The 26,119-nt window shown below is 47.4% G+C and overlaps 1 protein-coding gene and 1 long non-coding RNA gene across 2 annotated transcripts in view; both read right to left on the reverse strand.

Moving 5' to 3' along the window:
* The window catches only part of ASIC2 (acid sensing ion channel subunit 2), a 1,251,793-nt gene that overhangs the window by 747,088 nt on the left and 478,586 nt on the right, over nucleotides 1-26,119 (reverse strand). The gene's annotated exons all lie outside the window — the stretch shown is intronic.
* LOC123332701 lies at nucleotides 19,610-22,647 on the reverse strand. The gene is made up of 3 exons (XR_006549674.2): nucleotides 22,506-22,647; nucleotides 22,336-22,399; nucleotides 19,610-20,700 (listed from the first exon to the last, which is right to left on the reverse strand). It is a non-coding gene; the product is annotated as an uncharacterized LOC123332701 (long non-coding RNA).

The following is a 26,119-nucleotide window of genomic DNA, read 5'->3' on the forward strand; positions in this document are numbered from 1 at the left end:
TTCATTCAGTGGAGGATGGTGGTAAAATTGTCCAGGCTGCAGGACAGAGGAGCCTGCTGGGCCACAAGTCCATAGGGTCGCAAAGAGTCGAACACGACTGAAGCGACTGAGCTGGCAGGCGGGTTAGTTTGGGTCATGAGTTTCGGCACCAGACAGCTTTGGTTTTAACTCTGGCTCTATCACTTACTACCTGTGTTGTGAACCTTTCTGAACAGCTCTGACCAGGGGTTATTAAACTCCCCACACTCGGTTCAGAGAAAAATGCATACTAACAAGGATGCCTACAGCATAGAAGCTGTTTTGCTGGGACAATGGGAGGGGACAGGAGCAAAGGCCCACGTGTTAGAATAAATGGGAAAGATGTTAACTGATCTTTGGTCCCAACTGATACAGATAAATTTTCCCTCCTTTTTTTTTTTTTAATCTTTCTCTGTCTGACCCTTTCATCATGTACCCAGAAGACAAACAACACAGAGAAGAGTAAGAAAGCTCAGAGAGAAGATGGAGGTAGATGGTGTGAGAAGGGGAGAGGCTCAGAGGGTGGGAAGAGGCAGCAGTGGGCTAGCCTAGAGAGCGGTCCCCTGACCACGATACAGGCGTCGGGAGTTGAGGAGTTCCACGAGAACTGGGTGCACAAAGGAAGGTCAGACATGGGCACCAGGACACCCCATCCCAGCACAGACCACATAGCCCAACTTGACCAAAGCGGACCCCAGCAGCCATGGCAAAGCATCGATGACTGGCATAGACTGTAGACCAAAGGGCTTCCCACAGCATTCGGCTCTGCACCCGAGACCTCCCAGGAATGATGAATGAACCTGTCCCCTCCCGCCATGCTGGCTGGGGCTTGTCAAGGTGTCATTTAACACAGAGACATTGTTCAAGTGACATTACCTGGGACTGTTGAAACTCCAAGACCAGGAACCTTTAAAGTAAGGAATCAAAGAAGAAAATGTGAGAGTTGCGAACAACTATAAACTGAGACAAGTCTTCCCAAGGGTGAGGAAGGCTTCTTGGAACCTAGGACCTGGCCTGGAGCAGTACCCTGTCGAGCCCCATGCCAGATCCCCCTCCTTCAGTCAGGCAACGAACAACTGCAGCTATTTCTGGACCAGTGTTCCAGCCATCTGACTTGCTTCCTACAACCCACCAATCCATCTTTCTGAAATGTGAACTTAAGCACACCTTTCTCCCTCTTCAAATCTTCCATCCATTCATCATTAACAGTGCTGTTTCTCATACTGGGCAGGCAGATTTCTGGGGTGCATGGCAGGGAAATACCTCTGGTAAATATGGAGACTGTTGCCAGGGTTCCATCACTTTGGGTTTTGTATCAGATTCTATTACAGAATAGAGCACAAACTTAAAACAGGTTTTCAAGATAAAATATGAAACTCCCTGCAAAATGTCAATCCTGGAAAAAGCTCTTTTGGGCTTAGAGCCTAGATCCCTCAGATTCCTTTTTCCTTTATCTCTGCTTGCTGGCTTTTTTTTCCCCCCTTAAGTGTCAGTGAATACTTGTTTTATTTTATTTTATTTTTATTTTTCTATTGGACTAAAGTTGCTTTAAGGGTCTTCCCTTGTAATTCAGTTGGTAAAAAATCTGCCTGCAATGCAGGAGACCTGGGTTCAATCCCTGGGTGGGTAAGATCCCCTGGAGAAGGAAATGGCAACCCACTCCAGTGTTCTTCCCTGGAGAATCCCATGGACAGAGGAGCCTGGCAGGCTGCAGTCCATGGGGTCACAAGAGTCGGACACGACCTAATGACTAAACCACCACCAAAGTTGCTTTACAATGCTGTTAGTTTCAGGTGTATAGCAAAGTGCTTCAGTGATATATATATGTATGTATGTATGAATGTATATATATTCTTTTTCAAGTTCTTTTGCCATTTAGATTATTACAGAATATTGAGCAGAGTTTCCTGTAACATACAGTAGGTTCTCACTTGTTATTCTATTTCATTTTTTATTTTTAAAATTTTATTAGGAAAGGTTTTTCTTTTTTTGACCTGCTGCACAGCATGTGGGATCTTAGTTCTTGACCAATGATCAAACCCATGCCCCCTGCATTGGAAGCCCAGAGTCTTAATCACTGGACCGCCAGGCAAGTCCCAATTATCTATTCTAAATATAGTCATGTATATATGTTAATCTCTGTTTTTGAGACATGGAAAGGTTTCAGAAACTATGGACAAAGCTGCCAATTCTGCCTGGACGCCCCGCCTCTTGTCTGTATCTACAGCTCCTTCCTCAGTTACCCTGCGGATATACCCTGCTCTTCAGAATATAAACTCAGACGCTCCTGTTCCAAAGGCATGTCATATTAGCTCACATCTGCAGCTTTCTTTGACCTCCTTTCTTAGTCTCACATGGCACAATGTGCTAACTGCTGTTGCTCCTCCCTGCCAGCACACACACACACACACACACACACACGCACACACACGCACACGCACACACACGCACACACACGCACGCACACACACGCACGCACACGCACACACACGCACACACACACGCACACACACACGCACGCACACACACGCACACACACACACACGCACACACACGCGCGCACACACGCACACACACACACACGCACACACACACACACGCACACACGCACGCAGCACACCATTTATCACCCTGTGGGAAAATCAGAAAAATATTAAGTATCGTAATGAAGACTAACACTGAGTGTGTACAGAGCAGCACAGTCAGTCCTGAGCACTTTTTTCATATTAACTCTGCACCGTCCCCATGACCACGTTTCACCGGATGGTGAGTGTCGGATGCTAGACATGGAAGGAAATAAAACAGTTCTCTGTGGCTGGGAGCCAGAATGGGATGGAGTAGGGGGAAGAGGAGGACCAAGGATGGAGAGGCGGTTGTTTTGATGGACTGCTTTGGGAACATCTGGTAAGTCCTCACATCATTAAAACCCAAGGATCCAGTTTCTCAGATGATGAGAATATCCAGCTGGGAGCAGCCAAAGCTCTTGGGACGGTGGCAATTAATAAGTGATTCCTTAATTGAGAGAGTAGCATTGACATATATACACTACAATAGTGTATAACAGATAGCTAGTGGGAAGCTTCTGTATAACACAGGGAACCCAGGTCAATGCTCTGTGATAACCTAGAGGGGTGGGGTGGGGGTGGGGGTGGAGGGAGGCTCAAAACAGAGGGGATATATGTACACTTTTAGCTGATTCACGTTGTTGTACAGCAGAAACACAACATTGTAAAGCTATTATCCTCCAGTTAAAAATTTTTTTTAAAAAGTGGTTCCTGAAAAAATCTAAAAATGGAGCTACCATATGATCCTGCAATCCATTCCTGGGCATATATCAGGAGAAAAACATTGTCCAAAAGGTTACATGTATTGTATCCCAATGTCATTGCGGCACTGTTTACAATAGCCAAGACCTGGAAGCAACTTAAACCCCATCGACAGAGAAATGGATAGAGAAGATGCAGTACAGCTGTACAATGAAATAGTATTCACTTGTTACAAAGAATGAAATATTGCCATTTGCAGCAACTCAGATGGACCTGGAGATTGTCATATGGATTGACATAAGTCAGAGAGAGAGAAACATCATATAATATCCCTTATGGGCAGAATCTACAATGAAATGATACAAATGAACTTATTTACAAAACAGAAACACACTCACAGACTTAGAGAACGAACTTATGGTTATCAGGTGGGGGAAGGATGGGGGGAAGGGATAGTAAGGAGACTGGAATGTACATGTACATACTGCTTTATTTAAAATGGATAGTCAACAAGCACCTACTGTATAGCAGTAAAACTGTGCCATGTTATGCGGTAACCTGGATGGGAGGGGAATCTGGGGAAGGATGGATACATGTATAGGTATGGCTGAGGCCCTTTGCTGTCCATCTGGAACTATCAACATGGTTAATTGGCTCTTCAGTTCAGTCACGCAATTGTGTCGAACTCTTTGCAACCCCACAGACTGCAGCACGCCAGGCTTCCCTGTCCATCACCAACTCCCAGAGCTTACTCAAACTCATGTCCATTGAGTCGGTGATGCCATCCAACCTCCTCATCCTCTGTCGTCCCCTTCTCCTCCTGCCCTCAATCTTTCCCAGCATCAGGGTCTTTTCCAGTCAGTCAGTTCTTTACATCAGGTGGCCAAAGGATTGGAGCTTCAGCTTCAGCATCAGTCCTTCCAATGAATATTCAGGACTGATCTCCTTTAGGATGGACAGGTTGGATCTCCTTGCAGTCCAAGGGACTCTCAAGAATCTTCTCCAATACCACAGTTCAAAAGGATCAATTCTTCGGCACTCAGCTTTCTTTATAGTCCAACTCTCACATCCATACACGACCACTGGAAAAACCATAGCTTTGACTAGACAGACCTTTGTTGGCACAGTAACGTCTCTGCTTTTTAATATGTTGTCTAGGTTGGTCATAGCTTTTCTTCCAAGGAGTAAGCATCTTTTAATTTCATGGTTGCAGTCACCATCTGCAGTGATTTTGGAGCACAAAAAAATAAAGTCTCTCATTGTTTCCATTGTTTCCCCATCTATGTGCCATGTGATTGGACCAGATGCCATGATCTTAGTTTTCTGAATGTTGAGTTTAAAGCCAACTTTTTTGCTTTCCTCTTTCACTTTCATCAAGAGGCTCTTTAGTTCTTCTTCACTTTCTGCCATAAGGGTGGTGTCATCTGCATATCTGAGGTTATCGATATTTCTCTCGGCAATCTTGATTCCAGCTTATGCTTCTTCCAGCCCAGCGTTTCTCATAATGTACTCTGCATATAAGTTAAATAAGCAGGGTGACAATATATAGCCTTGACCTACTCCTTTCCCAATTTGGAACCAGTCTGTAGTTCCATGTCCAATTCTAACTGTTGCTTCTTGACCTGCATACAGATTTCTCAGGAGGCAGGTCAGGTGGTCTGGTATTCCCATCTCTTTAACACTTTTCCACAGTTTGTTGTGATCCACACAGTCAAAGGCTTTGGCATAGTCAATATCTCAATACAAAATAAAAGAATTTTTTTAAAGTGCATCTCTATGAGTCAGCCCATACTGCTGGGGGCCATATTCCAGATTAAGTCTTAGTGCCCCAATGACTTGGTCTGGGTCCTGAACCATAGGATGGACCATTTCACGCTTTCCCCAGGAACCTGATGAATGAAACCATCTCTCTTCTGACTCTCATCCCTTAAAGCTAAAGAAAGAGGAGCCAGGCTTGAGACCTTGAACCTTATTTATTGACTAATTCCAGTCTCTCTGTGATTATTATCTATGTTGGTCCCCACTTTAAATCAACTGAAAGTGTATTCCTGTTGCAAACTGGAACCACTTCACTTCACTTTTTCTTCTTCTCTATTCATTTGGGGGTTTGAAAAGCCAAGAGAAAAAATTTACCAGAGTGAAAAAGAAGGATCTGGGATTTAGGGATCTGCCCCCATGAAAAATAAACCTCCTGGTGCTTAAACATTTCGTGGTCATTTTTCAAATACCTGGTCTCCAAAGGCTGGTTTTACAGATTCCATTAATGCTGGCTGCCACTGGGACAATTCTGGACAGATAGCTTGTCCCACCTGAGCCACCTCTTGGATTAAAAAGCAACTGCGCAGTAGGGAAGGGGCTTGTGTTTGCTCTATCACAGGCCTTGGAAAAGAGGTTTCCCCTTCCCTACCCCTCCCCGCAACATACACAGTGCCCACCATTCCCATCAAGTACCACAGTCAAACTCAAAATTGGATTTCACTTGTGTTGTGGTTGTTATTTTTCCACCCTCATCATTTTTCTTTCTTAAAAAGGCTTCAAATATATATGAAGGCTTTTTAAGAAAAAAAAATTATTTTCACTTTGATGAGGGTGAAAGAGGAGAGTGAAAATGCTGGTTTAAAACTCAACATTCTAAAATCTAAGGTCATGGCATCCAGTCCCATCCCTTCATGGCAAATAGATGAGGGAAAAATGGAAACAATGACAGAATTTATTTTCTTGGGCTCCAAAATCACTGTGGATGGTGACCACAGCCACGAAATTAAAAGATGCTTGCTCCTTCGAAGGAAAGCTATGACCAACCTAGACAGCGTATTAAAAAGCAGAGACATCGCTTTGCCAACACAGGTCCATCTAGTCACAGCTCTGGTTTTTCTTGTAGTCATGTACAGATGTGAGAATTGGACCACAGAGAAGGCTGAATGCCAAAGAATTGATGCTTTCAAACTGTGGTGTTGGAGAAGAGTTGAAAGAGTCTATAAATGGCTGTGCTGGGTCTTAGTTGGAGCATGAGGGATCCTTTCTAAGTTGCAGCATGGAAACTCTTTGTTGCAAGTGGGGTCTAGTTCTTTGACCAGAGATTGAACCCAGGCCCCCTGCATTGGGAGCAGGGAGCCACCGGACCACCAGGGAAGTCTCCCTCTAAAAGTCTACACTTAAATAAACTATATTACCTAAACATCTCCTGGGATGCTGTGTAAGGCTCAGGTCTGAACCCAGAGCCTTTGATGGAGATGTTCAGACTGCTAGACACAATTAGAGTCCATTGCCTCAGGCTAGGATGGGGTTGACCTTGATTTTTGGCTTCTCAGTAATTTTTGTTGCAATTTTTAAGTGTCCCAAGAGACAGCATTGACTCTCCACCCCACCCACTGGGTCCTGCCAACCTTATCTTCCTAGAGACAGCTGTGCCCTATAGTAGGAGTTTTCATGGTCTCCTAACAGGACATGAGAAATACTGACAGCATTCAGGATGACCAGGTAGAGTCTTCAGCCTAGCACTAAGATGAGATATCTGTAGAAACTACCGGAGTAGACTGCAGAGTCTCTGTGGCGAAGTAAGTTAGGCACCCTGGGTCTCAGTTTCTTTGCCTACACCATGGAAATAATTTTGGAAGCAATAGCATAGGCAAGTGAAAGGAGCTGCTAAAATAAAGCCTGTGTGGGACTCCTCTGGTGGTCCAGTGGTTAAGTCTTCGCCTTCCAATGCAGGGGGTGCAGGTTCGATCCCCGGCCAGGCAGCTATGATCCCTCCTGCCTTGTGGCTAAAAACCCGAACATAAAACGGAAGATCTATTGTAACAATGCCAATAAAGACTTTAAAAACAAATAGAGCACACAGAATGCCTAGCATGTAGTGAGCCCTCTCTTAAATGTTAGCTGACATTGATGACGAGGATAATGACCTAACATTGTCCATGGAGATACAAATGAGAGAAGTTGCCTGATTTGGGAGAAATCAGGGACCGCTTTACAGGGGAGGCAGCATTTGGACAAAATCCTGGAGGGTTAAGTGGCTCAGAGTCAGGTACAATAGTGGAAGAAGACTGGAGAAAGGAAGAGAATTTCGGGACGTAGATGATGCGCTAAAGGGCCCTGGGGAAGAGTGAGCAGTCATTTGTTTTAACTGAAGCCTGATGGTGATGAGCTAGACAGAGCAGGAGGCAGAGTCTGCCTCCAGAGGAAAGGGTCTCTCTGTGGGTCCCAGGGCACAACGGGAGGCATGGAGCAGATTTCTCTTGAAGTTCACACTTCAAGTTTGTTTGTTGTTGTTTTTTCTGATTTTTAAAGAAAAAAGTTATTTATTTAAAAATTTTAAAAATTATTTAAATTGGAGCATGACTGCTTCAGGGTTGCAAAGAGTCGGACATGACTTATCAACTGAGCACAGAGTACATGACTGCTTTACAATGTTGTGCTAGTTTCTGCTGCACAAGTGACTGGGCTCTGTGTACACACACATCCCCTCCCTCTTGAGCCTCCCTCCCACCCCCGCCCCCATCTCAGCCCTCAGGGCCTCCACAGAGCACCGAGCTCAGCTCCGTGCGCTACGCAGCCGCTCCCCACACTACGCAGCCGCTCCCCACTAGCTAGCTATTGCACACGCGGTAGTGGATATATGTCAAACTACTCTCTCAGTTAATTCCGCCCCTTCCTTCCTCCGCACCGCCCGCCGCTTGGTGCCCACAAGTCCGTTCTACACTTGCGTCTCTACTCCTGCTCTGCAAATAGGCTGCGCTACAGGGCAGTGACGGCCGTACAAAAGCCATATAACATCAGACAAAGGCATCTGGAAATCACTGGATGCAATTCCCCTTTTTAAGGATGGAGAGGCATGAGAGTCAAGCAAAGACTCCAGGGGGCCACACGCCACTGGGGAAGTGGAGAAGGTGTCTACACTGGGGATGATGCCTTGGGTCCCTCCCATTCCAAGCGTCTGCAATCCTGACCCAGACCCCTGCACCCTCCTTGGGAAGGAGCAGGGGCCCTGGGGGCCTTCACCTTCAGGGGATTCAATCCTATGCATATTTCAACGTCCAACCAAGTGCTTTCCCTGAGCCTAGCCTTCTAGCAGAATCACCTGGGCAGCTCTTGGAATGATGCAAATGAGCCAACGCCATCCTTGGAGAAAAGGGTTTCTGGGCTGAGGCCTGTGCATCTGTGTTTTCAATAAACTATTTATTTCAAAGGCTCAACACTCCAAGAAGATGGCCTTTCAGTCTCCCACAGCGCATTGTAGCTATTTTGCAATGTTTTCTCTCCTTCTCTTGGGAGACCAGATCTGAGTCATCTTTGAAACTCGCCCCCACCCCCCAGCAGCTAGGGCAGGGTTTTTTTTGTTTTTGTTTTTGTTTATTTTTTACCTAACAGACACCAAATGAATAAATGTTTGATGAATGAAAATGATCAAAGAAATGAATGAAGCATTGTGCAAATCAGTGGACAATGGCAGCAGTAGTGGTTGCTATTTTTAGTAACTGCTGTGTGCCAGAGAGCACTCAATATAGGCGCTATGTCATCTAAGCCTTGTGTTCCTGTGAGGCGTGTACTATTCTCTTCACTGTATGATACAGGAACGCAGGCTCAGAAAGATGAAGTGACTTGTCCAACTTTGAACAACCTATACGTTGACAATTTTTAAGAAAACCGGGCTATGATGGTTTGTGCTGCCTGTCCTACGCCCTTGGCGAGACGGGTGTCGCCGGGACAAGCCTGGGAAAAAGAGCAGCGTTGCTCTCTTCTGCCCTCTGCTGGCTCCATGCAGAGTAGCGGAAAGAGCGCAGGAGGGACCGGCTTCCTTTGAAGGGTCTGAGCCCCACTTGGATTTTAGTGCCTTTTTCATTAGATCAGTCATCTTCCTTCCACCTGGGTTCTTCCTCTTGTCCGGCACGTCCCTCCAAGGCCAGGTTTGGATACAGGCTCAGGGTGGGCTGCAGTGAGCTGTGGGAATGTTCAGGCTGCCCTGGCTTCTGGAATTCCCAGGGAACGTCCCTGCCTTGGGTTTAGTAGAGGACCTGTGGTTGACTCCACCTGAGTCTGTCCTGAAAAACCACGAGCTTATACAGAGTTTGGAGGTCCCTTGAAGACCCTCCTTCCTATCTAGGGTTCTTGACTGGGGAGTATGGATAAGTTTCAGGATATCTGTTTTCCTTGTTTAGGTTTATATCTATTCTCTGGGATGGGTATGGGTTTAGATTCAGATCTCCAACTTATGAACCATGGTCCCCCCACCCCCACACACACACACACACTGTAGAGGTGAGGGTGCCACAGCCCTGAAGGGGAAGGAGGGGATTGGCCCGAAGTCAGACAGATGATCAGTGCTGCTATATAGCTCCTGACACCCAGTCCATAGCAAACCATAACCCACACACTCCCAAGCCCATCTGCCTCTCCTCTGCAAAAAGAGGCCAATTTTCCATCAGGACTGCCCTATCCCAGAGGTTACGTTTCCCCAAGGTTTGGCCCCACCCAGAGACCTCTGTACTAGCTCAAATGGGCAGCTGCACCCAGCTGGTCCCACAGAGCAGGTGAGAGGTAGGCGTGCCCACATCCAAGGAGACATCGGGCCAGCAGGCAGCCCCGGGGTTCCTCTTGGGTTCATGAAGTCCGCCTGACGACTCACAACCACCTTGGGAGATGGCTGGGACAAATGAGTATCTCTCCAATACAGAGATGGGGAAACCAAGGCCCTGAGAGATCAGGTGGTTTGCTCAGATTCTCAGCTAGACTGAGGCAGAGCTGGCCAGCCCCTCAGCTCCATGCTTTTTGTCTACATCCAAGCTGGCTCCGGGTTTAAGTTGTTCATGTTTTAGCAAGAATGTATGTTCAAGGGTCAGATATCTGTTACCTCTGTTGAATAGCATTCTGCGATGAGCCTGTCCAGAAATATCTCAAACAAGATAGAACAAAAACAAATAGCACATAATTCAATTCCATATGAGCTCTGAGGATCTCCTACATGTCGGAGGACCAGGGAATATACTTCATGCAGAGAGTTTGGGTCTCTCACTTGCCCTAACCCCCTGTCTCTGCCCCAGGATTTCTCTCAATTGTTCTTGGCTCTTTTTGTTCCCAACAGGTGATCAAACCAAACAAGCAAATCCACTTTCCAAAGTAAAGGAAGGCAAAGAAGTACAATGCGTTAATGACTCTGGCATCCCAAGGACTTTTGCTTCATTATCTCATTCTTTTAATAGTTAATGAATCCATGCATTCATCCAGCACAGATGTCTTCAGGGCTTACTTTGTCCCAGCTCTGTGGTCCTAGACGCAGCAGTGAATGGTTATGGGCCCTCCTTCATGGAGATAGTCTTCTATCCAGACAGACAGATAACAGAGGTGAGATGTCACCTCACACCAGCCAGAATGGCCATCATCACAAAATGGACAAACAATAAATGTTAGAAAGAGTGTGGATAAAGGGGAACCCTCTTGCACTGTTGGTGGGAAGGTAAATTTGTGCAGCCACTATGGAAAACAGTATGGAGGTTCCTTAAAAAACTAAAAACAGAATTACTGTGTGACCCAACAGCCCCACTCCAGGGCAGTTACACAGAGAAAAACCGTGATTCAGAAAGATACATTCAGGGACTTCCCAGGTGGTGCAGTAGATAGGAATCTGCCTGCCAATGCAGGGACACAGGTTCAACCCCTGGTCTGGGAAGATCCCACGTGCCACGGAGCAACTAAGCCTACGCACCACAACCACTGAGCCTGAGCTCTAGAGCCCGCAAGCTGAAACTATTGAGCCCAAGTGCTGCAAGTCCTGAAGCCCGAGCGCTCTAGGGCCCACGGTCCACAACAAGAGATGCCACTGCGATGCAAGACATGAGCTCCGCAACAGTGAGTATCTCCCATTCACCGTGACTAGAGAAAGTCCATGCATAGCAAAGACCCAGCACAACCGAAGATAAATAAGCCTATTTTAAAAAGGCAATGCACCCCAATGCTCATTGCAGCACCATTTACAATAGCCAGGGCATGGAAACAACGTAAAAGCCCAACAGAGGAATGGGTGAAGAAAGTGTGATGCGCATGCACAATGGAATACTGCTGCTGCTGCTGCTGCTGCTAAGTCGCTTCAGTCGTGTCCGACTCTTTGCGACCGCATAGACGGCAGCCCACCAGGCTCCCCCGTCCCTGGGATTCTCCAGGCAAGAACACTGGAGTGGATTGCCATTTCCTTCTCCAATGCATAAAAGTGAAAAGTGAAAGTGAAGTCGCTCAGTCGTGTCCGACTGTTAGTGACCCCATGGACTGCAGCCTACCAGGCTCCTCCATCCATGGGATTTTGCAGGCAAGAGTACTGGAGTGGGGTGCCATTGCCTTCTCCGATTATTCTGTCTGCTGCTGCTGCTGCTAAGTCACTTCAGTCGTGTCCGACTCTATGTGACCCCATGGATGGCAGCCCACCAGGCTCCGCCATCCCTGGGATTCTCCAGGCAAGAACACTGGAGTGGGTTGCCATTTCCTTCTCCACAATGGAATACTACTTAGCCAGAAAAAGGAGAAAACTGTGCCAGTTGCAGAGACATGGATGGACCTAGAGATTGCATACAGGCCGAAGTAAGTCAGAAAAAGAATACCATATATTAATGCATGCATGTTGAATCTGAAGGAAAAAAGGGTACAGATGATCTTATTTACAAAGCAGAAACAGAGACACAGATGTAGAGAAGAAATGTATGGACACCAAGGGAAAAAGGGGAGGATGAGATGAATTGGGAATTGCACGGACATGTCTACACTATTGATACTATGTTGCAGCCTACCAGGCTCCTCCCTCCATGGGATTTGCCAGGCAAGAGTACTGGAGTGGGGTGCCATTGCCTTCTCCTATAAAATAGATGGCCTAGTGGTTAAGGCAATGTACTGCTAACCCATAGGGCTTCCCAGGTGGCGCTAGAGGCAAAGAACCTGCCTGCCAATGCAGGATACCTAAGAGATGTGGGTTCAATCCCTGTGTTGGGAAGATCCCCTGGAGAAGGACACGGTAACCTACTCCAGTATTCTTGCCTCGAGAATCCCATGGACAGAGGAGCCTGGTGGGCTACAGTCCATGGGGTTGCAACGAGTCGAACATGACTAAAATGACATGGCATTATAAAATAGATAATTAAAAAGAACCTACTATATAGCACAGGGAGCTCTGCTCAAGGCTCGGTGGTGACCTAAATGGGAAGGGAATCCAAAAAAGAGGGAATGTATGTATATGCATCGTGGCTCACTTAGCTGTACAGTAGAAACTGTCTCAACATTCCACTGCAGCAACTGTGCTGAAATAAAAATTAGACAGAAAGAAAAAAGGGGAGTCAGCAGGATTCTAGGTGGAAAAGAATGGTGGGGGGGGGGGGGCGGCGGGGACCTACATGAGATGCAGAGACCCCGGAAGGCATCCTGAGAGGACACTTTATGATGAGCTATGAGGCTTGAGAAGGAACCGGCTGGGTGAAGGCAGAGGGAACAGCCTTTCAGTTAGAGGGAACAGCAAATGCAAAAACGCCCAAGTGGGGGAAGACTTGGTCTAGACGGAGAGCAGAAAGAGGTCCCAATGAAAGAGCAGCATGACACGTGAAGAGAAGGATGAGAGAGAGGAAAGGGGGAGAGGCAGGCAGGGGGATCTAGAAAAGAGCCTGTTTTTTTTTTTTTATTTTTTAATATTTATTTATGTAATTGGCTGCGCTGGGTCTCAGTTGCGGCATGCGGGAGCTTCGCTGTGGCGCACGGGCTCTAGCCGTGGTGCGCAGGCTCAGAAGTTGTGTCCCAGTGACTTAGCGGCTTCAAGGCATGTGGGATCCTAGTTCCCCGACCTGGGATCAAACCCCTGTGCCCTGCATTGCAAGGCAGATTCCTAACCGCTGCACCCCCAGGGAAGCCCCGAGCCTGCATCTGGGACCAGGAAGATCTCAGGGACAGCTGGCACCCCTCAAGCTGGCTCCCCAGCCCCGTGTCTGCCTCCCCTCGAGGAAGCGTCTAGAGGATTTTCCTTCCTCTGGACGAAAGATGAGGTCAATGTTGTCACAGCAGAGAGCTCACGTGGCGCGGAGATTGAATCTCCCGCTGGGAGCTGAGTGGGAAAGTCATCGCTTCCCCACAGGCTCCGAGAACACTCAGGCCTCATCAACCCCTCATCCCGCAACGTGCATTCACACAGCCCCTTCTAGCAGCGGTCCTTACTTTTTTTTATTTTATTTTATTTTTTCAATTGAAGTATGGTTGCTTATTGGTTTATTTAAATGTTAATTTGTTTGGATGCATTTTTCCCCTGCTAAATATAGAGTATCTTTTCTAATTTTGTTTTTGCTTTTTTGAATATTTATTTACTTATTTGGCTGTGTTGGGTCTTAGGCCAAACATGTAGAATTTTTGTCGCTGTGCACAGACTCTCTAGTTGTGGTGCCCTGGCTCTGGACTCAGTAGGTGCCCCGAGGCTTGTGGAATCTTAGTTCCCCCACCAGGGATTGAACCCACGTCCCCTGCATTGCAAGGCACATTCTTAACCAGTGGACCACCCGGGAAGTCCCTAATTTTGTATTTTTTTAAAAAAGGGCTTTCCCCAATAGTCTCAGCTTCCGCTGGGGCTCTGAAGTCCACACTGTCTGACCTTTATGACCCTCTCTTCTGCATGTACAAGCTACTTCCCTGTCTTCTGAGCTCAAAGGCACCTTGATCAACCCTCTTGAACATCCTTGGTCATGTTCCTATAGTGTTTACTTATGTCTGGCTTCATGATAATCCCCTATCATGAGTTATATCATTTCATTATCACAACAACCCTTTAAGGAAAGGACAGAATGAACCTTATTTTTAAGATGAGGAAACTAAGAACAGAGAGGTTAAGAAATCTGCCCAAGGTCACACAGCCAGTAAGTCCAAGAGTCCAGTTGCATGTAGGCAGTTGAGCTCCGGGGCCCAAGCTTTGTCTTTTGTTGGCTCCAGAGCCTTAGACTTCAGTGTGTTCAGCCATTTCCTGGGCATCCCACTGCCCACAGGCTCAGCCTGCTCAGACTGGGCTGTCTCAAGCTAGGGGCCAGCTTCAATTTCCTTCCATCTGTTGTTAGTGGCACCATGATGGTGAAGGTCAGCTCTTCTTTCTGCTAAGCACCCCTCCCTGCCTCCAGCCACGGTGACTGGTCCAGGCATGGGTATGTCAGGGGGACCAGCAAACCCAGGGCCTCCTGTGCCCGCATGTGCAAACACTCTCTGAGGGAGGCCCCTTCCTCCCTCTGGGGTCTCTATGCTGAGATGAAGTAAGCCTGGAGCTGCCCACAGCTGGGTGCCCTCCCACTGCCAACTGAGCACACGGGTGCAGCCCACATAGGTTCTGAAATGAGATAGTGGGGAAGAGAGCAGGAGGAATAAGCCAGACACATCCCAGAGTCCCCAGAGACAACAGTCCCAGGATGCCCAGGGCTGGAGGTGGTTTCAGTTGGGTTTCTATCACTTGTAACCTCCCAATCTGACCCCACACTGGGCACCTTGCTGCCCTTCTTGTCACCTCTGTTGCCCTCCATCCTATGGATTTCCAGGTCTGGTCACATCTCGGTTTCTTGGCCCCATCACTGCCCTGGTCCAGATCATCATCACCTCTCACTTGAACTGTTGATAACAGGTCTCTCCCAAACCAGCTCCCTCCAGTCCAGCCTTCCCCTTTCCACCAGCCAGAGCCATCTCTACACAAACATGGGCCAGCCTGGTCCTCCCCAAAGCATTGCAAGGATTTCCCAACATGTCCTAGGGATGCCCAAGCTCCTTGGAACAACAAATAAGGGCCTGCATGCATGGCAGGAGAACTGAACTGTTTCAGCTTTGGGCTGTCACTCACGTGGTCCTCACTTCCTGGAACACCTGTCTCTTCCTTCACCTGGTCAGCTCTTGTCACCCTTTCAGGCTCAGCTGAGTTTCTCTCTTCCAGAAAACCATCCTTGGTCACCATTCTAAAGGTCCCAAAGTTTCTCTTCTGCACTGCTCTGGGGTTCTGTAAGTCACTGTCCTCTGTGCCCATTAGGCCATATGATCCTTGAGGGCAGGGAACACAGCTCATGTTGACACCTCTAGGGCCATGTTGGTGGCTGAAACATAGCGGGGCCTCAGCAAATGACTCTGACCTGCATTAACCTTCTGAGTCTCACTTTCTCATCCATCAAAAGCTGAGCTTATACAAGGTGACCTCTGTAGAACTCTATAAGTCAGAAGCCAACTTCACACAAGATGACTTTGGTGACATCTTTCCTGATTGAATTTTTGCAATTGAGGGGCTGAAAAGGGATGAGCTTCTTTTTTCCATTTCCTATTCTCCCCACATGGAGGAGATCTGCGTGTGGCCTCTAGAAATTATGTTAACTTGATCAATTAAAAAAAAAAACAATAATTTTCATTTCTAGTCCTGATAGTTGGAAAAAGTTAATATCTTGCCTTTGCTCTTGGCTTCATGCCAGAGTCAAATTAGATTTATGAATTTAGCATGATTGCAAGTTAACAGATAACTCCATGTTCTGCTGAGCCAGTGCAAACCTTTAATGTTTAATCAAGAAGCAGAATTAGGAGTTAAGTATGCCTTGCTTGGGATATTAAAAAAAAAAAAAAAAAAGAAATACCCCTAAGCCTTCTAACCACAACCAACTTCCAGTCTGTCTAGCTGGCCAGGGTTATTCTCAGCTCATGTAACTTCAGAAAATAGGGCTCCTGGTCCTAAGGGAATGGACCCTTCATTTTAACAATGAATGGAGGGATGGGGGAAGCCCTACAGGCAAGCCAAATCACTTGAGCATCACCCCAGAGCCCCCATCCACTGCCAGAGATGGGATAATTAGTGTATGAGTCTGCTAGACTGCGGTAACAAAAGAACCACAAACTGAATGGCTTAAATAAGAGAAATTGACTTGTTCACATTTCTGGAGGTTGGAAGTCCAAGATCAAGGAGTCGTCAGGGCCATGATCTTTCAGAAAGTGCTAGGAAAGGATCTGATCAAGGCCTCTCTTCTAGCATCTGGCAGTGCCTTGGTTTAAGTTATTATAATCCCAATTTTCACATGGCATTCTCTCTGCCCATGTGTCTAAGTGTTCAAATCTCCCCATTTTTTAAGGATGCGAGTCATATTGGATTGGAGAAGGAAATGGCAACCCCACTCCAGTATTCTTGCCTGGAGAATCCCATGGACAGAGGAACCCCGTGGGCTGCTGTCCATAGGGTTGTACAGAGTCAGACACGACTGAAGCGACTTAGCATGCATGAAACCCACTCCAGTATTCTTGCCTGGAGAATGCAAAGGACAGAGGAACCCCGTGGGCTGCTGTCTATGGGGTTGCACAGAGTAGGACACGACTGAAGCGACTTAGCAGCAGCAGCAGCATATTGGATTAAGGCAAAATGCTCCACAAGACCGCATCTTAACTAAGTATTTTGGCAAGGAACTTATTTCTAAATAAGGTTACATTCCAAGGTCCTGGGGGCCAGGACTTCAAAATATGAGTCCAAGGGGCAGAGAGATACAATTTAAACCATAATAGTCATCTGGATGGAAAAGTATTGGAATATTCAGTCATTTGCATCTAGACTTTGTTCTTGGTTCTTTCCCCAGATCTAGCTAATTGTTTTTAGAATGTTGTTGCTAATAACCTCCTGTCCCCTTTCTAAATATAGCCTTCTAAGGGTCTACCATAAATAGCTTCGGCCTTGATTAACGTGGTTTACAAATTATACAGATTGGCATTTTCAGAAGCAAAATGCAAGAATATGCAGCAAATGAACATCGCTGGTGGTCCAGTGGTTGAGAATCCACCTGCCAATACAGGGAACATGGATCCATCTCTGGTCTGGGAAGATCCCACACGTTGCAGAGCAGGTAAGCCCACGTGCCACAAGTACTGAGCCTTGTGCTGCAACTGCTGAAGCTCACACACCCAAGAGCCTGTGCTCAGCAACAAGAGAACCACTAGGATGAGAAGCCCGCACACCGCAATGAAGAGTAGCCTTCACTCTCCTCAACTAGAGAAAAAGCCCATGTGCAGCCACGAAGATCCAGTGTGGCCAAAAATAAGCAAATAAATAAATATTTTTTTAAAAAATAAAGTGTAAAAGAGTCCAGGATCAAGAGTTTGATTCTGGAGCCCAGATTTTAAAAACAAAAGAATATGCAGAAAATGCAAGAAGGTTGGCAAAGCTGCCAAGCTGATGGCTGCCCTGGATGTCCAGAGCCCAGCTCTTCTCCTTAGCCCAGCGCCTCTGGGGGAGCCTTTTCATATTGGTACACTTTAGACCTAGCTTTTCAGATGCAGCAAGAAACAACTTTTCTTAGTGTTCAGGCAGCAGAGCAGCTAGAAATGATGGTTTCTCTTTGCAGAACATGGTGAAATATTGATAGGTTAAGCCAAAGTGAATATAATAAATATACAATTGCCTGATAAATTGGTCATTATGTTTTCAAGATTCTGGTTTTGACAGGAAGCCACAGGCTCCAATGTTTTTTTGTGGGGGCGGGAGAGGAAATCTTATAATTGAGGAAATCATATTCATGTCTTTTATTTTTAATTGTTGAAAAACTCTCCATGATCAGATTTCAGAAGAACAAATTGGTCTGAGTTAGGAACACCAACATCTCATGGGAGTGCCATCATGCCCTGGAAAAATACAAAACAGCAGGATCCCTTTGTGAAGCCAAATATTCCACAAAAGTTGAGGGCATGAGAGAGGACACGTGGAACTGTCATGCTGAGGTGGGGTAGCAGCCCCTCACCCCCCAATATCTGCCCCCCAAGCCTTGCCTCAGCATCCAGGAAGCTCCAGAGACAAGAAAGCCTGCCAGCTGCATAACCATGGACTTGTTCTCACCCCTGCTTCTTCCTTCCCTGGTAGCTCAGCTGGTAAAGAATCTGCTTGCAATTTAGGAGACCCCAGTTCGATTCCTGGGTTGGGAAGATCCCCTGGAGAAGGGATAGGCTACCCAGTCCAGTATTCTTGGGCTCTCCTGGTGGCTCAGATAGTAAAGAATCTGCCTGCAATGTGGGAGAGCTGGGTTCGATCCCTGGGTTGGGAAGATCCCTTGGATGAGGGCATTGCTACCCACTCTGGTATTCTTACCTGGAGAATCCCTATTGACAGAGGATCCTGGTGGGCTACAGTCGATGGGGTTGAAGAGTTGGATACGACTGAGCAAATAAGCTTCCTCCAGGGGGATCATAGTCTTTGACGGGTAAGACAAAACACACACCCACACAAAGGTCAAGCTTTCTCCCTCTCCCTAAAGGCAGAAGATGTCACCTGCCACTGTCTAAGTAGATAGAAACCAATCCTTCACTCCTGGCTTCATCCCAAGCGAGCTCCGGATCCACTACAATCCCCTCCCGCACCATGGGTGCACCTCGTGCATGAAGATGAATGGCTTCCCCCAGCCCATCTCCCATCCCTTCATCCATCACCAGCTGCCTGCCTGCAGCTTCCCCACCACGTGGTCTGGAGACCCCCTCCCCCGCCCCCAGTGTGCTTCTCACGCCTGAGCTCTAAATTACTCTGACAGCTCGTCCTTGATAAAGAACGATGGAGGATTATGCTTCTGATCAGGGGTTGACTAACTGTGAAATGCAAAGTCCCTGTCCCCAAAGTGCCAGCCATCACTTAGAAAATAAGGAGGGAGCCTAGCCATCTTGCTAGGGCCTGGATTCTAAGAGGAAGGAGGCTGGCGGACTTGATCATTTTATGCATTTGAAGGGAGTTTATCAGCCCTTTGGCTTTTTTTTTTTTTTTTTTTTTTTTTTTGGGGGGAGTCAAGTCATTTATTTGTCTTTTACATGAAAACTGAGGGAGGGCGAACAAGAGGGGAACTAGCTGGCTGCTCAGATTTTTCTGTAGTCGGAATGGGGCAGCCGGCCTTGAGACAGGAATTGGGTCCCCACAGCAACATGGCAATGGCGACTGGACCTAAAGCCGGTTACTGAAGCACCGTTTTCTACTAAATCTTAAACCAAGCTAAGCAAGTTAAGGTTACACTGGAGAGCATTGAAGCTCCAGTCGCGCAATCGGTTAGCGCGCGGTACTTATATGGCAGTGCGAGCCCTTTGGCTTTTATTTATTTATTTTACGATGGTGCTGGGTCTTCACTGATGCATGGACTTCTCTCTAGCTGCAGGGAGCAGGGGCTACTCGGTAGTTGCGGTGCGTGGGCTGCTCATTGCGGTGTGGCTTCTCTTGTCGGATAACATGGCTCTAAGGCACACAGGCTTCAGGAGTTGCAGTACATGGGCTCAGTAGTTGCAGCTCCTGGGCTCTAGAGCGCAGGCTCCATAGTTGTGGCTTAGTCACTCTGCAGCATGTGGGATCTTCCTGGATCAGGGATCGAACCTGTGTCTCCTGCATTGGCAGGCAGATTCTTTACCACTGAGCCACCAGGGAAGCCCAGTCCCTTGGTTTTACTGTGTCCTTTCTAGTCATTTGTCCCGTCACTGGCCCTCTCAGGCTTCCAGACAGCAGAGGTCAGGGGTGGTGCAGCCCCATTGGTCAGGTGAGTAGACTGAGATGTAGAGACAGTCTACTGTGTAGATGTTTAGAAAAATAAGATTCTCAGCAGCTGTCAAAGGGCCACAGAGTCTGATATGATGCCCACCTCCTTCTCCTGGCTAGGTTAGATAAGGATCAGGCAATCAGGAGGCTGTGTGGGTGTGCCTGTGCTCAACTGAAGGACCACCACTCTCCATCAGAGTGGTTGGCATCCTGGGAGCCCTGGAACTTCCTCACAAGGCTGGGTAGTCAGTCTCCTGAACAAAGCTGGGTCAAGGCCATCTTCTCACATGACTACCTTGTTGATCTGGTTTCCATCCCAGAAGGAGGAGACCCAAATCCTTGGCTGGACTGGGTTCGTCTGGGTGGGAGTGGGTTTTTGAGGTCTTATGGCTGCAACAGAGGATCCTAAGATGGTCCTGCCTGGAGCTGGAGGAGTGGGCAAAGATGAAGGCAGGAAGGAAGGAGAGTCAAGGTCCACAAGGCCTGGACAGGAAGAACAATGACAAAAATTTAAGAGCAATGGGGTGCCCTCTCTCTTAAATGTTGTTCTTCTCTTCTCTTAGAGAAGAAGTTTAGAAACAACAGAGATGAAAGCAAGCAAAAAAAGGTATAGATCTGCTGGAGGAGGCTGTGTCTGGTGAACAGGAACAGAGGTTTCATCTCTCACGTTAGTTCCACGCGCGTTGGTGCTGCCTGTAGCTCTGTGGCTCAGAACCACAATATTTATTCTCTTGTGGCTTTGAAGGCCTGAAGATCAAAGTCAAGGTGTCAGCACGGCCACCGTCTCTCCAAAGGCTCTTGGGGAGAATCCTTCCTTGCCTTGTCCAGCTCCTGGTGGGCCCTGGTGCTCCCTGGCTTGTGGAAACCTTACTCCAACCTCTGCCTTCACTTTCACATCATGTTCAGCTCTGTCACCATCTGATAAAGACACCAGGTATCAGTTTAGGGTCCCTCCCCAACCCTCCCAATCAAGATGATTTCATCTTGAGGTCCTTAACTAATTACATCTGCCAGGAGCCTATTTCTAAATAAGGTCACAGTCTGAGGACCCAGGATTGAGGTGGATACGAGCTTGCTCAGTTGCTCAGTCGTGTCCAACTCTTTGTGACCCCATGGACTGTCACCTGCCAGGCTCCTCTGTCCATGGTATTTTCCAGGCTAGGATACTGGAGTGGGTTGCCATTTCCTACTTCAGGATAAGAGTTTAGGGGGACACTATTCAACTCCTTACTCCCCTCAGCTCAGCCCCAGAGTCTCCTGGCATGAGCCCAAAGACACACGGGCCTCTATTCTGGGGCTCACCCCATCAACCTCCTCACTCTATCTTCCCAGTCACTCCATCCCCGCTGTGCTCATCTCTCCCCACCCCCAGGCTGGTAGAGGTTGGTGGACAACCCTTCAGATCACCCTGTTCTCTTTGTCCATTGACTTCTTGAAGCAAAGCCAGAGCTCTCTCAGCATTCTCTGCCTGAAAGGTTATGTTGCAGGAAGTGCCCAGCTCTGGCCCTGGGGTCAGAACACTTGGTCCCTGTTAGATTCTGGGATCACCTGCCAGCCAGCTCCTGGGATCAGCTCTGCCTGTTCCAGTTGTGTGCACACATGCGTGTATGCGTGTCTCATTCTCTCTCTCTCGACTCCTTCCTGACTTAAAAGGGAGATCTGAGGTCAGCTCCCAGCTATGGATTAGGCCTGGGTGGCCAGAGCCTCAGGACATAACCAGACCAGAGTGGAAGAGCTGGAGTTATATCAGTAAAGTTGGACCAGGGAAGGGCAGGGGTTGGGAGAAGAAACCTAAGCCCAGTCTATCTGAGATTTGCATGAGCAACTAAGGGGAAGATGTGCAGATTTGGGGGCTGGGCCACATAGACCCAGGGTTAAAGCTTGCTTCTTACTGCATGTCCTCTGGGACTCAGCTGTCTCATATACAGCAAGGACAAGAGGAGTATCTTCTTCACAGGGTTATTATGCAGACTGATTGGGAAGGCACTGAAAGCGCTTGGTGCTCTACCAGGCTTCTAGTCTACTACCTAACCTGAGTTCTTTCTTCGCTTTCCCCAGTCCAGAAGCAGAGTGGGTGTCAGGGCAAGAGCTGCAGCAGAGGTCTAGGGAGATGGTGTCTGGAGGGAGAGGTCCAGATGGAAGCCGGGTCACCCACTAAGACAGGGGCAGTGCTTAGGTGAAGGAGAATTACCAGAGAAGGAACAGACCTGGCAAGCCACCATGAGGATGTTCCTCGTGCATTGGGATAGATTCTTGCACCAACTGAGTCCTGACTCTGCCTTATTATCTTTTCATAGGAACATTGAGTCCCTCCCTCTCCCCCCACCCCAATGGATGGCACTGTCCTCCGTATCGTGGAAGAGGAGAGGACAGGGAATTTAGAGAAAATGTCTCCTTCCTCTGGTCGCCCAAGCCCCCTTTGGCTGTCTCCACACTATGCACTTCCCCTCCAACGTGGCTCTGGGTGCCAAAAGCAGAATCCAGATAGATACGGGCCATTTCCTCTGCAGCCGAACAATAACAGAGGATAATTATCCATTGGACGCTGTTTACCGCTTTGCATTTGGTTGCAGGTCTTGTGCCCAGGGATGGTCACAGCCCGAGCCTCCCTAATGACCTGGAGAGCAGAGCAAAGGACGTGATTATTCTGTTTATTGAGAATTAAAACAAATCCGGCCAGAGGAGAAGTCATCTGCTATTTGGCTCTTCCCAAAAGCAATTACCTGTAATTGTGCTGCTTCAGGAAAGACAGTCGCTGGTATTTGAGGTCCAAAACCATTACAGCAACCTGAAAAGGCCCAGAGGAGACTAATCATGGCATTTTCCTCAGAACCCCAGCCCCTGCACTTCCTTATGATTTGGGTTCAATTTATAGCCCATGAGGCCCCTCGCAGGTGCAGAGAACAGTGTGTGTGTTGGCGGAGGCGTGAGTGTTAATTGGAAAATTCTGCAAACCACTTTTATCAAAGGTGAGACAGCCTGCTGGCCTATTAGTTCAAATGGTTTCATCTTGTCCAGCTGAGCTGTGTTCAGGCTCTGGGGCTTCTTGTTGGCTTTGTAAATTTGTATGTGTTTAAATTAAAGATCCAAACGAAATGGGTTGGCTATCGTGGCCCATGGTGTGTGGGGATTGATTGCGAGGTATATTTCAAGATGATTTTTACTACTCACTGGAAAAATACTGAGGTTGGTGAATAATTTACTTAGAGAATCGCTTCCAGTGGAATGAAAGTCATCCTAATGGTCTTATGACATCCATTCACCTGTGAGGTACTTAATTTAGTGAGAGATCATAGGGTGGCCTTGGAGCCAAGTCCTGGTAATGGCACTGAAGCCACCGCCTGTCTCATCCAGGCTGCACGCGCCGGCAGGGAACCACAGCCACCGTTGAACTGTTCATGGTTATTGATACGATCACATTTTCAGATTAGATGACTCTGGATATCTTGATTCTTTTCATCCTCCTATACCACCGCCAGAGGCAATGTCCAGATCTGAAGACATTTATGTGACATTATTCCATGCAGTGTACATCATTCTGCTACATGAATCATCCCCCACCCCCGCAAATTGCTAGGGGGGGCCATCATCCCCATTTCTTAGCTAGAGAAACTAGGGTTCTGTAGGCCTTTTGAATGACCTGTAGGTTCCCTGCAAGTGTCTCTGCAGGAAGCAAGTGGGCAGTTATGACAGTTGGAAGTGCAGTGAGTGACCCAATGGAGTTTGGGATGCTGTGGTCATTGGCACTTAATGTGCTCAGCTGTCCCCATCTGTGCAGAGATGATATAAACTCAGTGAGGTTGAAACATCTGCCTGCTCTCACTCATCATCAAGATGGGTCTTACTGCACATGCAAGCAAAATTAGACTGGTGAAAGAGCAACCTCAGAATGCAAAGAAAAGCCATTTCTCCTTGATGCCTAAGAAGGATGCTGGCCAAGACCCTCTGCGTAAACAGAAACACAAAAGAATATAAAATCTGTATTTCCATTTGCTTGTCTTTTCCCTTGATTACTGACTGTGGCAGCTGGGTTTAAGTGTGGAGAGAAGGAAACTAACAGCTATGGAGTGAAGCAAGCCCAGGTACTTGGTTCTTATCAATTGGCAACGATTCTAAAATATAGTTATTACAGAAGCGGCATTGTCGGTTTTCTCCTCAGTATGTCCTTTTCTCTCTTCCTGCTCCCTAATGGAGCTCACGTAACTTGCAGGAAGCTAACTGATCCCCAGATTCAGGAGACAATTGCCACTGGTATAAATTAGGTATAGTTAGTTATTACATCAGAGAAGGCAATGGCACCCCACTCCAGTAGTCTTGCCTGGAAAATCCCATGGGCGGAGGAGGCTGGTGGGCGGACATCTATGGGGTCCGCGAAGAGTCGGACACGACTGAGCGACTTCATTTTCACTTTTCACTTTCATGCATTGGAGAAGGAAATGGCAACCCACTCCAGTGTTCTTGCCTGGAGAATCCCAGGGACGGGGGAGCCTGGTGGGCTGACGTCTATGGGGTCGCACAGAGTCGGACACGACTGAAGCGACTTAGGAGCAGCAGCAGCACTTATTACATCCCATTTCTACTGATGGGGGTTCAGAATCCAGGCTTCACCAGTCAGTGCATGACAGTCTCCTGGCGAATGCTATTGGTCCAGAGTGGGCACATGACTTCAGCTGGTCCAATCAGATTAATGGGGCCGATATTTATCCCAAGGTTCCCACAAACTGTAGACTGGGCGGCACTCTACGTCCTGTTTCTCCACTCTACTTTCTGGTGTCCCATGTCTGATCAAGGGGAGCGGGCCAGAGCGGTGTAGACATCATGAATTACAGGGACGTAACACTGAACCTCAACCACACCTATAACCTGCTCTTCCACAGAACTGCCTGTCACAAGAAAACCTTCTTTACTATTGAAGCCAGTTTGAGGATGGATTCTACCACTTGCCGTCCAGAGCATCCTAAGCAAATATGATTGGTGCCACTCATCTTCTTGATGAAGAGTGTGAATCATACGTATTGAGTAGTTTCCTTGAATCAGGTGACCATCCCTCGTCCAACCAGCTGAGACAGTTTTCAATCATGACAGGCGAGGTATGTTAATACCATGGTTTAGAATGGACCTGGTTACCCAAGTCCAGGGGCTGTTTCTTTGGACTGTAGATGAAGCAGGTTCCCCAAATCACATGTCCCATGTTCAGACAGAAGGGAACTTACGGTATTTTCCACTTCCTAGTCTAGTTCCATGTTTGACACATTCTCAATAAATATTGATCTAATGGGATAAAGAGAAGACTGTCTCCATCCACATCTTACCCATTCCTTGTCTCGATTACATGTTCAGCCTTGCTCCATCTTCTCAGTAGAATGCTAAGTAGCACTCTCCCCTCAAATGTGTAAAAGGGAAAAGAATCTCAGCCGCGGTTTCGATGCCAGATACCAGCTTGTGGAAAAGAATGTGAATGAACACATGTCTGCCCTGGTCCTAAAGCGGCCTCTCTGAGGACAGGGACTCTAGCAGTGTTGTGAGAGTGACACAGATGGTAGTTTAGACCGTGGCCTCCAACCCCCATCTGGGGCCCTGTCTGTACAAGCCAATCACCGCAGAAGCCTGAATCTGTAGCTATTTAACTGTGTTTGAAAACAGTGCTGACCCAGTGGGCTGCTAAAGCAAAGGATGTGCTGGAGACCCTATGACCCAACCATTCTGTTCAAGATGATGCCGTGGAGAAACTTATGACCATGTATAGCAGGAAGCTTGTATAAGGAGATCCACTACCATATTGTTTGTAAAAGTGGAAAAGGATGGAAGGAAAAGAAATTCTGGTGTAGTCAAATGATGGAAAAAAATGAATGAACTAGCTCCATACCTTTCATTGGAAGGACTGATGTTGAAGCTGAAACTCTAATACTGTGGCCACGTGATGCAAAGAACTGACTCACTGGAAAAGACCTGATGCTGGGAAAGACTGAAGGTGGGAGGAGAAGGGGACAACAGAGGATGAGATGGTTGGATGGCATCACCGACTCGATGGACGTGGGTTTAAGCAAGCTCCAGGAGTCGGTGATGGACAGGGAGGCCTGGCGTGCTGCAGTGCATGGGGTCACATAGAATCGGACATGACTGAGTGACTGAACTGAACTGAACTGAGCTCCATACCTAAACCAGATGGATCTCTACATATTCATGCATTATAGTAGCATGTATGGGAAAATCTCAAAAAGTAAATGAATACGTTTTGGCAGATATGTGTGTGAGTGTGTTTGAATGTGTAGTAAAACATTTTTTAAAAAGCGTAAGTGGTGCTAGTGGTAAAGAACCTGCCTGCCTATGCAGGAGA

This window comes from Bubalus bubalis, chromosome 3 (genome assembly GCF_019923935.1).
Source record: "Bubalus bubalis isolate 160015118507 breed Murrah chromosome 3, NDDB_SH_1, whole genome shotgun sequence".
NCBI classification, from domain to species: domain Eukaryota; kingdom Metazoa; phylum Chordata; class Mammalia; order Artiodactyla; family Bovidae; genus Bubalus; species Bubalus bubalis.